Below are 13,766 nucleotides of genomic sequence, written 5' to 3'. Positions count from 1 at the left end.
GACCCCGATTTCTTGTGCCATCGTTTAGCAATGGATCCCCAGGTCAGGCCAATCCGCCAGAGAAGGAGTAAGTTCAACGAGGAAAAGAGACAGGTGATCAAGGACGAAACGCAGAAACTCCTTGCAGCAGGCCATATCAGGGAGATCCAATATCCAGAATGGCTCGCCAAAGACGTTCTGGTCAAGAAGCGCAGTGGGAAATGGCGGATGTGTGTTGACTTCACAGATCTGAATAAGGCCTGTCCAAAGGATTCTTATCCCTTGCCAAGGATGCCCTGGTAGACAGTGCGTCAGGGTGTAAGTTGCTCAGCTTCTTGGATGCCTTCTCAGGATACAACCAGATTAAAATTCATCCCATGGATGAGGAGAAGACTGCTTTCATGACGGAAAGGTCATGCTATTGCTACAAGGTGATGCCTTTCGGGCTGAAGAATGCGGGGGCCACGTACCAGAGGCTAATGGACAAGGTGCTCGCCCCTATGCTCGGGAAGAATGTGCAGGCATATGTTGAAGACATGGTCGTAACATCTCTGGAAAAGAGCAGGCATGTCACTGATCTGGAAGAGTTGTTCGTTACAATAGTCAGATACAAGCTGAAACTAAATCTTGAGAAGTGTATTTTCGGCGTGGAGGGAGGAAAATTTATGGGATTTCTCTTGTCGGAGAGGGGAATCGAGGCAAACCCCGACAAATGTGCTGCCATTCTGGCGATGAGGAGTCCTGCCACTGTAAAGGAGGTGCAACAGCTCATGGGCCGGATGACCGCTCTGTCTCGATTCGTATCCGCCAGTGGAGAGAAGGGCCACCCATACTTCCAATGCTTGAAGAGAAATAACAGGTTTGTTTGGACGAAGGAGTGTGAAGAAGCTTTTGTGTAGCTCAAAGAGTACTTGGCGAGTCCGCCGGTTCTGTGCAAACCTCAAGTGGCAACGCCCCTCAGGTTATATTTTGCCATAACCGAGAGGGCGATAAGTGCGATGCTTGTCCAGGATCAAGATCATGTCCAGAAACGCATCTATTTTGTTAGCAAGGTGTTGCAGGGCCCAGAAGTGAGGTATCAGACCTTAGAGAAGGCAGCGCTGGCGGTTGTATTTTCGGCGAGGAGGCTGCGCCATTACTTCCAGAGCTTTACAGTGTTGGTAATGATCGACTTACCCATCCAGAAGGTTTTGAAAAAACCGGATGTAGCTGGGAGGATGGTGAAATGGGCGGTAGAGTTGTCGGAATTCGACATCAAGTATGAGCCACGGGGACCGATCAAGGGGCAAATCTTCGCTGACTTTGTGGTCGAGCTATCTTCTGAAACAGTGCAGAACGCCGGGGATGATTTTCGTTGGGTGCTCTCGGTGGATGGGTCGTCTAACCAGCTGGATAGCGGGGCTGGAGTTATTTTGGAGGGACCCAACAGTGTGTTGATAGAGCAATCTCTGAGGTTTGCCTTTAGAGCCAGCAACAATCAAGCGGAGTATGAGGCTTTGATCGCTGGTATCTTGTTGGCAAAGGAGATGGGAGCAAAGGTGCTGATGGCCAAGAGTGAGTCGTTGTTGGTCACCGGGCAGGTAACGTGTGAGTTTCAGGCCAAAGATCCGCAGATGGCGGATTACCTGGAGTATGTTCAAGAGTTGAAGAAGTCCTTCATTTTGTTCGAAGTGGTGCACGTGCCAAGGGAGCAGAATGCCCGAGCTGACTTGCTAGCCAAGCTCGCCAATTCGGGCAAGGGGGGCAGGCAGAGGACTGTTATATAAGAAACTTTGAAGACACCTCGAGCATTCGTGGTAGATCACCAGATTCTTCACGTGTGCAAGTCAATGGAAGGAACGACGAAGAGTCATAGATCTTTGACTCAGGAGACTCTGAGGACGCCGAGAGTCAGAGCACGTCCAGGGGGGGAGACGAATATAACGTAAGTCTGCGCTATCCATGAGCCAGATACATGGATAACGCCGTACCAGCGCTACTTGGCGGATGGCATGCTCCCATTGGACTTGATGGAGGCCAGAAAGATAAAGAAGAACTCTAGCAGGTTCACCCTCATCGATGGCGAGTTATACAGGTTCGGGTTCACACATCCCCTTTTAGTATGCGTATATGGAGAGAAGTGCATGAGGATTATGGCTGAGCTCCATGAGGGGATCTGTGGGAGTCACATCGGGGGTCGAGCTTTGGCAACAAGAACCCTCCGCCCAGGTTATTACTGGCCCACGATGAGGGAAAATTGCAAGAAATACGCCCAGTGTTGCAAGCAATGCCAATAGCACGCCGATTGGCACAAGGCGCCTCCAGAAGAGCTGAAGTCAATTTATAGCCCCTGGTCGTTCCATACGTGGGGAATCGATATACTGGGACCTTTTCCTCTTTGGCGATCAGGCAGATGAAGTATTTGGTTGTGGCGATCGAGTACTTCACAAAGTGGATTGAAGCAAAACCAGTAGCCTAGATCACTGTGCACAAGATTCAGAGTTTCATGTGGAAGAATATTGTGTGTCGATTTGGTGTGCCCAAGCGTTTGGTATCAGATAATGGGACTCAGTTTGCAAGTCACCTGTTGAAGAAGCTGTGTGGGGATGTTGGGATTCAGCAGGTGTTTGCTTCTGTGGAGCACCCACAAACGAACGGGCAAGTGCAGTCAGCCAACCGGGTCTTGTTGAGAGGGTTGAAGAGGAGGTTGGAGAAGGCCAAAGGGTCTTGGGCTGAAGAGGTTCCCCGCTTAGTATGGGCGTACCATACCACTGAGCAATCGGGAACCCACGAAACCCCGTTTAGTTTGGTGTATGAGTGTGATGCGATGATTCCAGTTGAAACCCAGGAAAGCTCGCTGAGATTCCAAAACTTCGTGGCGGAAGACTCCAACGAAGAAAGGAGGATGAACTTGGATTTGCTGGATGAGGTCAGGGAGGAAGCGCGGGTGAAGGCTGAGGCAGTAAAGAGAAGAGTTGAACGCAAGTACAACTCCAGAATAAGGCCGAGGCAATTCAGAGATGGTGACCTGGTGATGAGGAAGGCCCACCAATACGAGATGGAGAACAAATTGTCACCCAAGTGGACAGGACCGTTTAGAATAACCGAAGCGCTCGGGAACGGCGCCTACCGCTTGGAGACGCTGGAAGGAGGGGCGATTCCTCGCACTTGTTACGCCACCCATCTCAAGTTTTATTACTGTTAAGGCATTGTAAGTAGAAATTAACTTGAACAGTTTAAGATGTTTCAGTTAAAACAATTTTTCAAGGGGGCACTCTTTTTTCCCTAAGGAGGGTTTTTAATGAGGCCACCCAATAAAGAAAGTTTAGAAGTTTATCAAAGTTTCCAAGTTATTAAGTTTGCATGCTTACCTTTTTTAAGTTTTTGTAAAGAGACTTTGTCGCCCTGGTGTAATTTAAAGCAACGGCGAATTCAGATTGCATGCATTCAGTGAACTTGGGCAAGCTCGACAGCAGTTTCGCTCAGTTCTTTGGAGGCTTTGTCTCGATCTTGTTCAACTTTCCCCAGAAGGGTTTCCCTCTCGGTCGACCTCTTCTCGAGTTTGGCCATCTTTTTGGCCTCTGCAATTTTCTCCCTCATAGGGACGAGCTTGCTCTCTAGCTCGACGGCGTCCTGAAGTTTGTAGTGCAGTTTCTGGCGCAGTTCAGTCTTGTCCTTGCACAAACTTCGGAGCTCTTCGTTGAGAGCGTTTTCTACCCGCGAGAACTCGAGCCCTTGCATCATCATGTCACACTTGACTTTCTCGGCTTCGGCTCTCGCGGTGCTCGCCTCCTCCTGACGGATGCGGTTATCAAGCGCAAACTTGTCCAAGGAGTCTTTTAGCCCTTCACTGACGATTTGAGGAAGACATTCGTCGAGCATGGCGTTCAGGCGCACTGTGAAGGACTTCAAGGCTTCCTGGAGAGGAGCTGGAAGGGCTGGAGTTGAGGGAGGAGGTGAAGGTTGGTTCTCACTACCACCCTCGCAAGGTTGGATGGCGAGGGGAGCCTCGAGGCGTGGTGGTGAGGAGGGGAGTTCTGTTGCAGCTTGAGAGGAAGCTTGCGTATCCGCAAGCTGTTCAGGTACAACTTCAGCAGCCGAGGCGTTTGAAGCAAGAACATCCCCAGCGGACTTGAATGGCGTGGAGGCGGTCGGGGGGTTCTCGACGTAGTCAGGAAGGGCGCCCTCAGCTGCTGGTGGTTCAGTTGCAGCTCCCCTCTTTCTCTTGCAGATCAGCCCGTCCTCGGTACTTTCATCTGCTTCGTCGTCCGATACAACCATGGGGGCTTTCCTCTTAGCCTTTTTGAGTGGTAATTTCTTCCGCTCGGGGGCTAGAAGAGCAGCGGCGGCGGATGGGCCAACTGGCGGAGGTTTGCCTTGGGCGGCGGCGATTTCTGCAGCAGAGTTTGGCACGGTTTGGGAGCCCGCCGCCAGGTTGTGAAGCTTGGCTATGGAGTGCAGCTTAGCCATCATTCCTTTTCCCAACATCATATCTGCACAAAGAAGCCAACGATCACAAACCAGTCCAAATTCAAGCAGTTGATGATGCATAAGGAAATAAGCAATATGAGTTAATGCATGGACTAGCTAGTTAAGACTACGCGCGAATCAGAATGATGACATCAATGTAAAAAGCAAGGTGACGCGAATTCAAGGAAAGGGAACTCGGAGAGGAGGGAAGGACAAACCTATATGAATGTCTAGTTGGCCTTCGTGAAATTCATAGGCGATGATGGAGGAGGTGGCCAACGTTACGTTAGAGGAGGAAACTCCTTTCCAGAAGTTGCACAGGTATTTGTCGAGCTCCCCCATCTTTTCCGGCCCTCTAGCCCTCCTGAAGCTAGTCTCTTTCATTCCCTTGTCCACCCAATACGAGGGAAATCCGTCGAGGAGAGTGGGGTCTTGGTCATTACAGCAGACGCACACGAACTTCCCCTTCCAGTCTTTATAGGATTGCTGAAAGATGGAGAGGATGGACCTCCCAGCAACCCCATTGAGACTGACCCATAGATGATCGCCTGGGTTCTTGCCCTCAAACAGGTAAAGGAACACGTCCACCGAAGCTGGATGTCCCAAGTGTGCACAAAGGATTTGGTATGCCCTAACGAACGCCCAACTGTTGGGATGAAGCTGGGTGGGGGCTATGTCAAGCTCAGTCAAAAGCTCCCTCTCGAAGTGAGTGAAGGGGAAGCGAAGTTTGACTTTCTTGAACATCGTGGCGTAGATAAAGCAAAAGGGCTCGCCGTTACTCCCCTGGCTGTAAGTGCAAATGGGTTATCCGGGAGGACAAGGTCGAACAACCACTTTGTCGTCGTGTTCTTTGCTGAAAGAAAGGTGAGCTTGATCACCTTTCTTGAGGCGGAGGATGTCGAGGTCGGTGTTAATGGAGGAGGTCTCACCCAGCAAAGCTAAGGAGGCCTAGGGATACAGTTGTTTATAGTCTAGGAGTGGTCGCACAACTCTACTGGTGTGAGGTGGGTTTGGTTGCGGTTGGGGAGGTCGTGAAGGTGCAGGTCTCACGACCTGGCTCGAAGGGATATTAGGATCCCTTGGTGGATTGTGAGAGAAAGAGGGGTTGACCCTACAAGTTTTCGTCGGAGGGTTTTGTGGAGATGGAGGAGGGTTTGGAGTGACTTTGGAGCGAGCCATCAGAAGAGATGCAAAGAAAACGAAAAAGGAAGAGATGAGAGCTTGAAAACAGAGGGACCCAACAGAAAAAGGAGAAGACAGGGAGGACGAGGGGGGCTCACGGAGAAAAGGCTAGAAACCCTAAACGCAGGAAAAAGTGAAGCAAAGAACGAAAACAACCCACAACGTATGCTCCAGACAGTTAATGGATGATGCAAATTGATTAAAATGCAGCAAATATCAACGGGAGTGATAAAAAAGTTACCTTTTGATGATCAGAAGAGCGTTCAGCAAGATGGTGATTGAAGGAGAAGAAGCGTTTCGAGAGTTTGGAGTGAGGAAGAAGATAATGAAATAGTTTAGTGGCGCGAAGTGTTTAAGAGTTTCGAACGTTGCGAGAAGCACAAACGGCAATGAATAATAGTCGTTGATAAGTCCACATGTCGTATGATCGAAGGGGTTGGTGAAGTGTCAACTCAGTGAACAGTATGAGCACCAACGCGCGAGGCCACGTAGGTCGCCGGAAATTCAACCCTTCAGTCTTTTCACTGAACAAGTTGCAGCTCAAGACTGGGGGGCTTGTGTACCGACCAGGTCATCGGGTGTGATGATGTGTGTAGCACGTGACTATGTGGGGCGTGCTCAGCAGAACACGTGGACAAGAGAAAGACGAATGGTTCAGAAGTAAGCATGGTCGCCGATCGTGGAAGTGGCGTTCTGCAGTGTACATAGTCGGTTGTCGCCGGGTTTGTGTGTCATCGACGTATTAGATAATGGAAGATCAGGTGGTCTGGCATCGCCGCAAGAAGCACATCGCCGAACTTCCCAGTAAACTCAGTTGTAGCTGATTGGGGGTTCGAGCGAGGAAGTTCAAGCATGTGAGTTCAGTAAAGATGATCGTTACGTCAGCATGAGGCGCGAAGGTTAAATGAGTTGGAGTAAATAGCTTGCTCCTCGACGACAGGATTCCCAGAGTGCACGTTCATCGATGGCGAGTTCCTCTCAGTTAGAACGTGCATGGCGTGGCGAAGAGGAAGGTGGCACCTACGACAAGTAGTATGACAGAGACGGTGTACTTTGTTGCATCCGATATTCGCCTTGTCAGGTGGCGTTCCAGAGCGTGTTGCATGCTAGGTTACACCTTGAGTAGGAGACTTGGTCGCACAACTGCATGCTATGTAGGAATGGCGCTCAAGTTACCCCAACCCAGATGACGACACGTGTAGGGTTGGATGCTACCTGTTGCTCCAACCCAGATGATGACACGTGTAGGGTTGGATGCTACATAGAAGTGACGCTCAAGTTACCCCCACCAGATGATGACACGTGTAGGGCTGGGTGCTACCTGCTACCCCAGCCCAGATGATGACACGTGCAGGGTTGGATGCGAGCCATGCGTCCAAAGCATAACTGCTTGGAGAGAGAAAAAACCTAGCTATAAAGGTAAACTTAAGAGAATTTGCATAGGTACGTTTTCATTACGGCTCATTGTTTTGGGTTGAGTGCACTTTAGTACGGTTCTACAGAGTATAGTTTTCTCTCAATTTTTTGGTGTTCTTGTTACTGACTTGAGCGTCAGAGCGCCACCGGCCGCAGAGGCGCCATATTCTGTTTTCAGGTTCTCAGAGCGACTATCTGTGGTGCGGACTTGAAGGGCATGTGGTGTCAAGTTGGCGAGAAAGATCGTGAAGAGGCAACGCTCTTGCGCTAGGTCAACCGGCAGGTTCAAAGATCTTAGCTCAACAATGGCACTGGAATTACTCAAAAACAGTAAGCCAATTAATTGAGATAAATTTTCTAAAATCACTGCCAGATTACCGTATTTTTTTCGGCAGAATTACACACTGTTTGTATTTGATTTATCATTTTTTTTGTACTTTGAATTTTGAAGTACTTCTTTTTTCTACTTTTTTATAACACTTTGACGAACACAAATCCAGAATTGCAGAAAATTCCAGTAAGTAAATCAATTGCAATAAGGCAAAACAATTAGCACGTTTTCTGGAAAATAGAGGAATCCTAATAGGAATGAAAAACAGAATTAAGAACTAGCAAAGACATAATAGAAATGATGTATAAGAACTTGTATAGATCTAAAATACAAGTATGAACTCAAAACTAAAAGGAAAATGCATCAAAGGGACAAGAAACAAACTCAGAAAACTGCATTACACAAAAGCAAGAAACAAAAATTACAACAAAAGGAACACAAGGAATTGATAACATTCTTGGAAAAATATGACTATGACAAAACTTGTAAGGATTCAAAAATTAAAGTGACACAAACACAAAGTAAAAGCAAAAGGAAAAAACAACAAGAAAACTAAAAAATTATCCTAAAACAGAAATGAAACAACAAGAATTGAAAGTTCTTGAATTAAAGAGCCTACAAACAACTCAAAACACAAACAAGAAGAAACCTAAACTCATGATACCACATGATATGATTCCAATACCAAGATGTAGATGATTCTTTGACATTTTATGGAATCAACTTGAGCTGGAATATGATTAGGCACTTTTATAAAATTGGATCAATGTTCTATCTTTCGAGAACTCACCAAAACTTAAGTAACCAAGCCAAAACACATATGGAAGTCCATTTCTTGCCAATTTTACCGATTGGAATGCTTAAAAGCTCAAATGAACCGATTAAAAAGCCTTAGAAAAGAAATGAACCGAACAAAGTCTTAGAGAAGGAAGATGAACCGAACATGTTCAGCAAAGAAGAAGATGAACCGATGAAAACCACAAAAGAAACTTAAACACCGAAGAGAATTGCAAGACAAGTCCTAAAACATGTTTACGGAGTTCAAATGGACATGGAAATGGAAGAAATAGATGGAGAAGAGAGAAGACTTATGTGGTTGTAGCTCTTGGTTGATGAACATGCCACTTGAAGTGTGAATGCTCCAAGATAAGTGTGAATTGCCGCCACTTGAGGAACCAAGGCACTCAAGATGAGACTAGGAAGAGGAGAAGGCAAGTTCTCACTACACTCAATCACCAATTTGGGAGAGTTTTGTTACTTCAAAAATCAATTCTAATATATGAAGGACCTAAGCCCTCCTTTTATAGGAGCAAGCGGTCATAAAACTACAAAGCTTGCACTACAAGCTAACCAAAGGTCCCCTTTCACTCACTCCTAACGCCTATAGTGAGTCAAGAAGAGTCACCTTCTAGAAAATTCTAAACTAAAGCCTAAAGATGCTTTTACAAAAGAGGTATCTAATGTTTCCCTCCAAGCACCTTCCTAAAAGCTATATATTTAAACATTCTACAAAAGACACTATAAAAAGAGAAAACATTCTACCACTACTTCCTAATTCTTTGAACTTGCTCCTTGTAAGCCTTTGAGGTAGGCTAATGTCTTCTTGAACCTCTTCAGCTTCGGCCTTTACCTCTTCTTGATCATCGTTCTTCGGCCTCTACTTCTACTTGCTCTTGATCTCTATCAGGCCACGTTTCACCCGTTACACCCCCTTGATTGCCGAAAGGTCGAGGGTCTTAGAGGAAGCTCTCAATGCAGATCTCCTGAAGGCACCAAGCAGGACTCCCACCCCGCATAGTGCTGATCTGACCAAGCAGTGCCGATACCACCGCAATTTGGGGCACACAACGGAAGATTGTTGGGCACTGAAGGATAAAATCGAAGAGCTCATCCAAGCCGGCCATCTACGACGTTTTGTCCAAACAAGCCGAGAAGACGGGAAAAATGAAATTGACATAGGAAAAAGACAAGGACGAAGAGACACCCAAACAAACGAACGGAGAGGTCGAGGAGGCCGAGAAGGCCGAGAAGGACGAGGAGGAAGAGACCGTCGAGGAACCATACCAGTACGAGGAGTTATAAACATGATCGTCGGAGGTTTCGCGGGAGGGGGTACTACGTCATCCTCCTGAAAAAGACACCTCCGAGCAGTCAACTCTGTGTACTCCATCAGTAGAAGCAATAGGAGAGACCTGCCTCCCATGCTTTTCACGAATTCGGACTTCAGAAACATAAACCCGAGGCAAGATGACCCTATGGTGGTCACCATTGAAGTAGCCAACTTTGTCATCATGGAAACACTGATAGATCAAGGTAGCTATGTGGATATCTTGTAGTGGAAGACCTTCCGAAAGATGGGCATGTCGGATGACGACATTGTCTAGTATGATGAACAAATTATTGGCTTCGCGGGGCACAGAGTAAACACCAGAGGGTACATTGACCTGGACACCAAGTTTGGAGAAGGAAACCGAGACTGCCGGACGATCAAAATCAGATACTTACTGGTCGATGCCGAAACGTCTTACAATATTTTGACCGGGCGATCCTCTCTCAACAAGTTGGGAGCTATAGTCTCGACACCCCACCTGGCCATGAAGTTCCCAGCCGACAACCCGAGTCGAGGCCGGGAGGTGGTCACCCTCCATGCTGACCAAAAACACGCGAGAGAATGTTATGCCGCAAGCATGAAAATTCTGCCACCACGAACACCCACCCGGAGGGCCGAGGTTCATCATATATCCCTATGCGACGACTTGGATCCAAGACCAAATAACGAACCTCAGGTTGAACCTAATGAAGAGGTGGTGCTATGTCGAGTGGGCCAGGCAGGACTACACGTTTGGTGATATGATTCCAATAGCACAATATGAATGATTCTTGACATTCTTAGGAATCAACTTGAGTTGGATATGAGGTAGGCACTTTTTAATAGAATTGGATCAAGGTTCTATGTTCAAGAACTCACCAAGACTAGTACCAAAACCCAAACTCACATGGAAGATCCATGTATTGTCTATTGAATCAAAACAACAACTAGAAAAGAAGAAGAGGTAGGCACTTTTTAATAGAATTGGATCAAGGTTCTATGTTCAAGAACTCACCAAGACTAGTACTGATGGAAGAGGCCCAAGCACAAGCCCACATGCAAGCCCACCAAAGGGTAGATTTGGGCCAACCATAGAGTTATGGCCAAGAGGATCCAAGAAGACGTTCTTTTACATGTTCAAATGCCATAAACTCTAGTGTAGAGTAGACTTTAATTTCTTGTCAAAATTAGCATAGGAACTTTATTTGTAATTTTCTTAGAATTAATTTTGGCACCTAAAACACCAACCTAAGTAAACTTAGAGTTTCTAAAAAAAACCTCTAAATTTACCAAGGCCGGTCTAGAAAGCCCATGGAGGGGGTGAGCATAAAAACTAGACACACCCCTCCCCATGTGCTCATTTTTGCACCCATGTGCCATGTGCACCCATGTGCTTCACATTTACATTTCATTTGGCTAGCATTAGGGTTGCATTATGGTCCTCCTTAGCCTATAAAAGGAGGAGCCTACACCTTGTATTTTCAAGTTTATTGTGAGTAAAGTTATGCTGCCCATTTGTGCTCAACTTTGCTTCTCCCTAGAATCCTAGGCTCTAAACTTCAATTCCTTCATCTTTTCCCTTGAGCTGGCCGAACCACTCAATACCCATACCTATCATGCACCTACAAGATCAACACCACTCTTAGGAGGATCTTGCTCACTCTCATACATTGCTTCCGCCCCATACTCTACTTTGATTCAAGAAGAACTTCATGAAAATGCCATCAAGTACCAAAACCCAAACTCACATGGAAGATCCATGTATTGTCAATTGAATCAAAACAACAACTAGAAAAGAAGAAGAAGCAAAGAGGGACAACAAATGTAAAAGGACCGAAGCAAAAAGCAAGGGAAACTAGAACACACCCCTCCCCATGTTCTTCAAGATGAGTTGCTTTTGGTCTTTCATTTTTAGTTCTTCTTTACTTTCATGTTGTTCATCTTATTTTCCATAATTGTCTTGCTGTTTTTTACATTTTAATTTGTTTGGTGTGCTTTGTGGAAGATCCAACCGAAGCACTCTTGTTCAATTGATCTTGAACAAGTTCTTGTGCAAATTGTGATAGGATTCCATACACCTTTGAGTTGCCATTTTCTTTTAGGCTTTTGAGTCTTTATTGCTTTCATTATTTGGTTCATATTATGCTTTTGAGTCTTTAATTTCTGAATATTATATGTTTTGTCAAGTCATGTTCATCCACATTGTCAACAATTCTTAGTAGTCCTTTATTTGGCTTGATTGTTTCTTGATTTTGGGTATCTTTAATTGCTTTGAATCTGCTGTTCTTTGATCTTTTGGTGCCTTTTTAATTTTAGTTTGAGTTCATATTGAGGTTTAGATCCTACACAATTCTATTTCACAAATTTCCATTGTGTCTAAACTTTGGTATCTTGCTGTTTTTGTTTCCAGTTTTCAGAATCCCCTGTTTCAGATTTTCTGTGCTGACTGTTTTGATCCAGAAAAATATTTCCACTCATAGGAAAATTTTGATTCTCTGGAATTTGCAAGTTTGAAGTGTTATAGAAAGGAAAAAAAAAGAATTAGTCCAAAAGAAGCAACAGAAAAAAAATGATAAATCTTTTAAAATCAGTGTGCAAACCTGAGGCGCTACAGCTGGCGTAACTGAACACCAAAATTGCAAAATTTATTAAAAAAAATTGGTCCATGCGTTTTGAGTGATTCCAAAGCCAGGATTTAGCTAAGATCTTGAATATCTTGCATATCAAATTTCAGAATCATATCTTAAAAACACAGCTCAGCATAAATTGGGGAAAAACACGTTTCTGGCCCACAACATTTTCCAGTGGTGCTGTTTTTTTTATTTGGTCATCTAATTCTAGTGCCATTCTTAGGATTCTTTTGTGTGTCTACCTTTATTTTGGTACCTTTTATTTGCTTGCTTAATATTTCTTGGACCTCTTTCTAGTTGTCATAATCTAACTCCTTTTGGTGGTACTGTTTTATTCAATTAAATTGTTTCTTGCTTTTGTTCTTTGACCTCTAATTTGGTGCTGGAATTTATTTCTCCTTTGGTGCTTAATTGAATGGAAACTTGACTTGGGTAAGGTCTAGTCTTTTGATAGGTGCTGGAATTGGAGAATTAAAACCTTCATTCTAAGGGGGAAACAAAGCCAAGGCCCAAACAAGCTTTCTTGAAAAACACTACAAACACTTGGAGGGCCAACAAGCAAAGACAACAAGGAAGTGCATTAAGCAAAAAGAGGATCAACAAAGGGAGTTTTCTTAATTTCCTTGCAACTTAATTTGTGTTAATTACCTCTTAATTACGATTTAGACGTTGAGTGTGTCTTCAAGGGCTCAAAGTGTCCAAGAAGCCTCACCTAGGGCTGACTAGTATAGAATTCTTAATTAGCAATTGTTAATTGTTTGTAATTGTTTTTCTATTGCTTAGTTAGTGACGCTTTGCATGGTTATTTTGTTAAGTTTGTGTTAAACCGACTAGCTTTGTTGATTAGTAGCTTGCATTGTTTTCTTTCATTGAAAATTTGATTTCTCAACTTAATTGTGTTCTAAGTAGTTTACTAAGAGGAAGTTTTGTGTGAAGACATTGAGGGATAGTTTTTGGCTAAGGCAAAGGCTTGGTATTTAAGTAGTCCTTTGTGACTCACCTCCCTTACCTGGAAAACTACCTTCTTTGACTTTCCTAAGTTTTCTCAAGGTAAAATACTTGTATACACAAAGCTTTAGCCATGTCTTCTTCTTCTCATTCTACAAAGTCTATTGGAAGTGAATTAAAATCGTTAAAAACTCTTTTGAAAGAAGTTTCACAAACTGTGCAATCAATTGCATATAGACAATTGGAGAGTGAGACTAAACTTAATGTTTTGACTAAAGCAAAGGATGAGAAGTCTCACATTCTAAAAAAATTACCTTCTCATGCATATATCTCTAAAGATCATGATTTTTTTGGGGAGGGAAGCATTAGAGTAAATGATTATTATCAAGCACCCCCTAGAAGACATAGAAGAGATAGAAAAGAACAAGAAAACCCAAGAGAGGTTAGGGTAGAACAACCCCACTTCCATGGAAAAGAAAATATAGAAGTTTTCCTAGATTGGGAAATGAGGGTAGAAAAATTGTTTGCTTCCCATAAAGAAAGAAAGGAAAGAAAAATACAAAAGAAGAGAGGGGAAGTCGAAAGGGAAGCTAAAGAAAAAGAAAAGCATGAGAAGACCCTTGAAGAACAAAAGGCGTGGGAGAAGAGTGTTCCTTCCCACAAGGTCATTCAACAAGACCAAAGATTTAAAAATACCTTTGAAAATATGTGTCTTGTTGAACAACCTCAAAGCCTTACCTTT

Source organism: Phaseolus vulgaris, chromosome 2 (genome assembly GCF_000499845.2).
Source record: "Phaseolus vulgaris cultivar G19833 chromosome 2, P. vulgaris v2.0, whole genome shotgun sequence".
Classification (NCBI taxonomy): domain Eukaryota; kingdom Viridiplantae; phylum Streptophyta; class Magnoliopsida; order Fabales; family Fabaceae; genus Phaseolus; species Phaseolus vulgaris.
The sequence above is the reverse complement of the archived record's forward strand: the minus strand, read 5'-3'. Positions refer to the sequence as shown.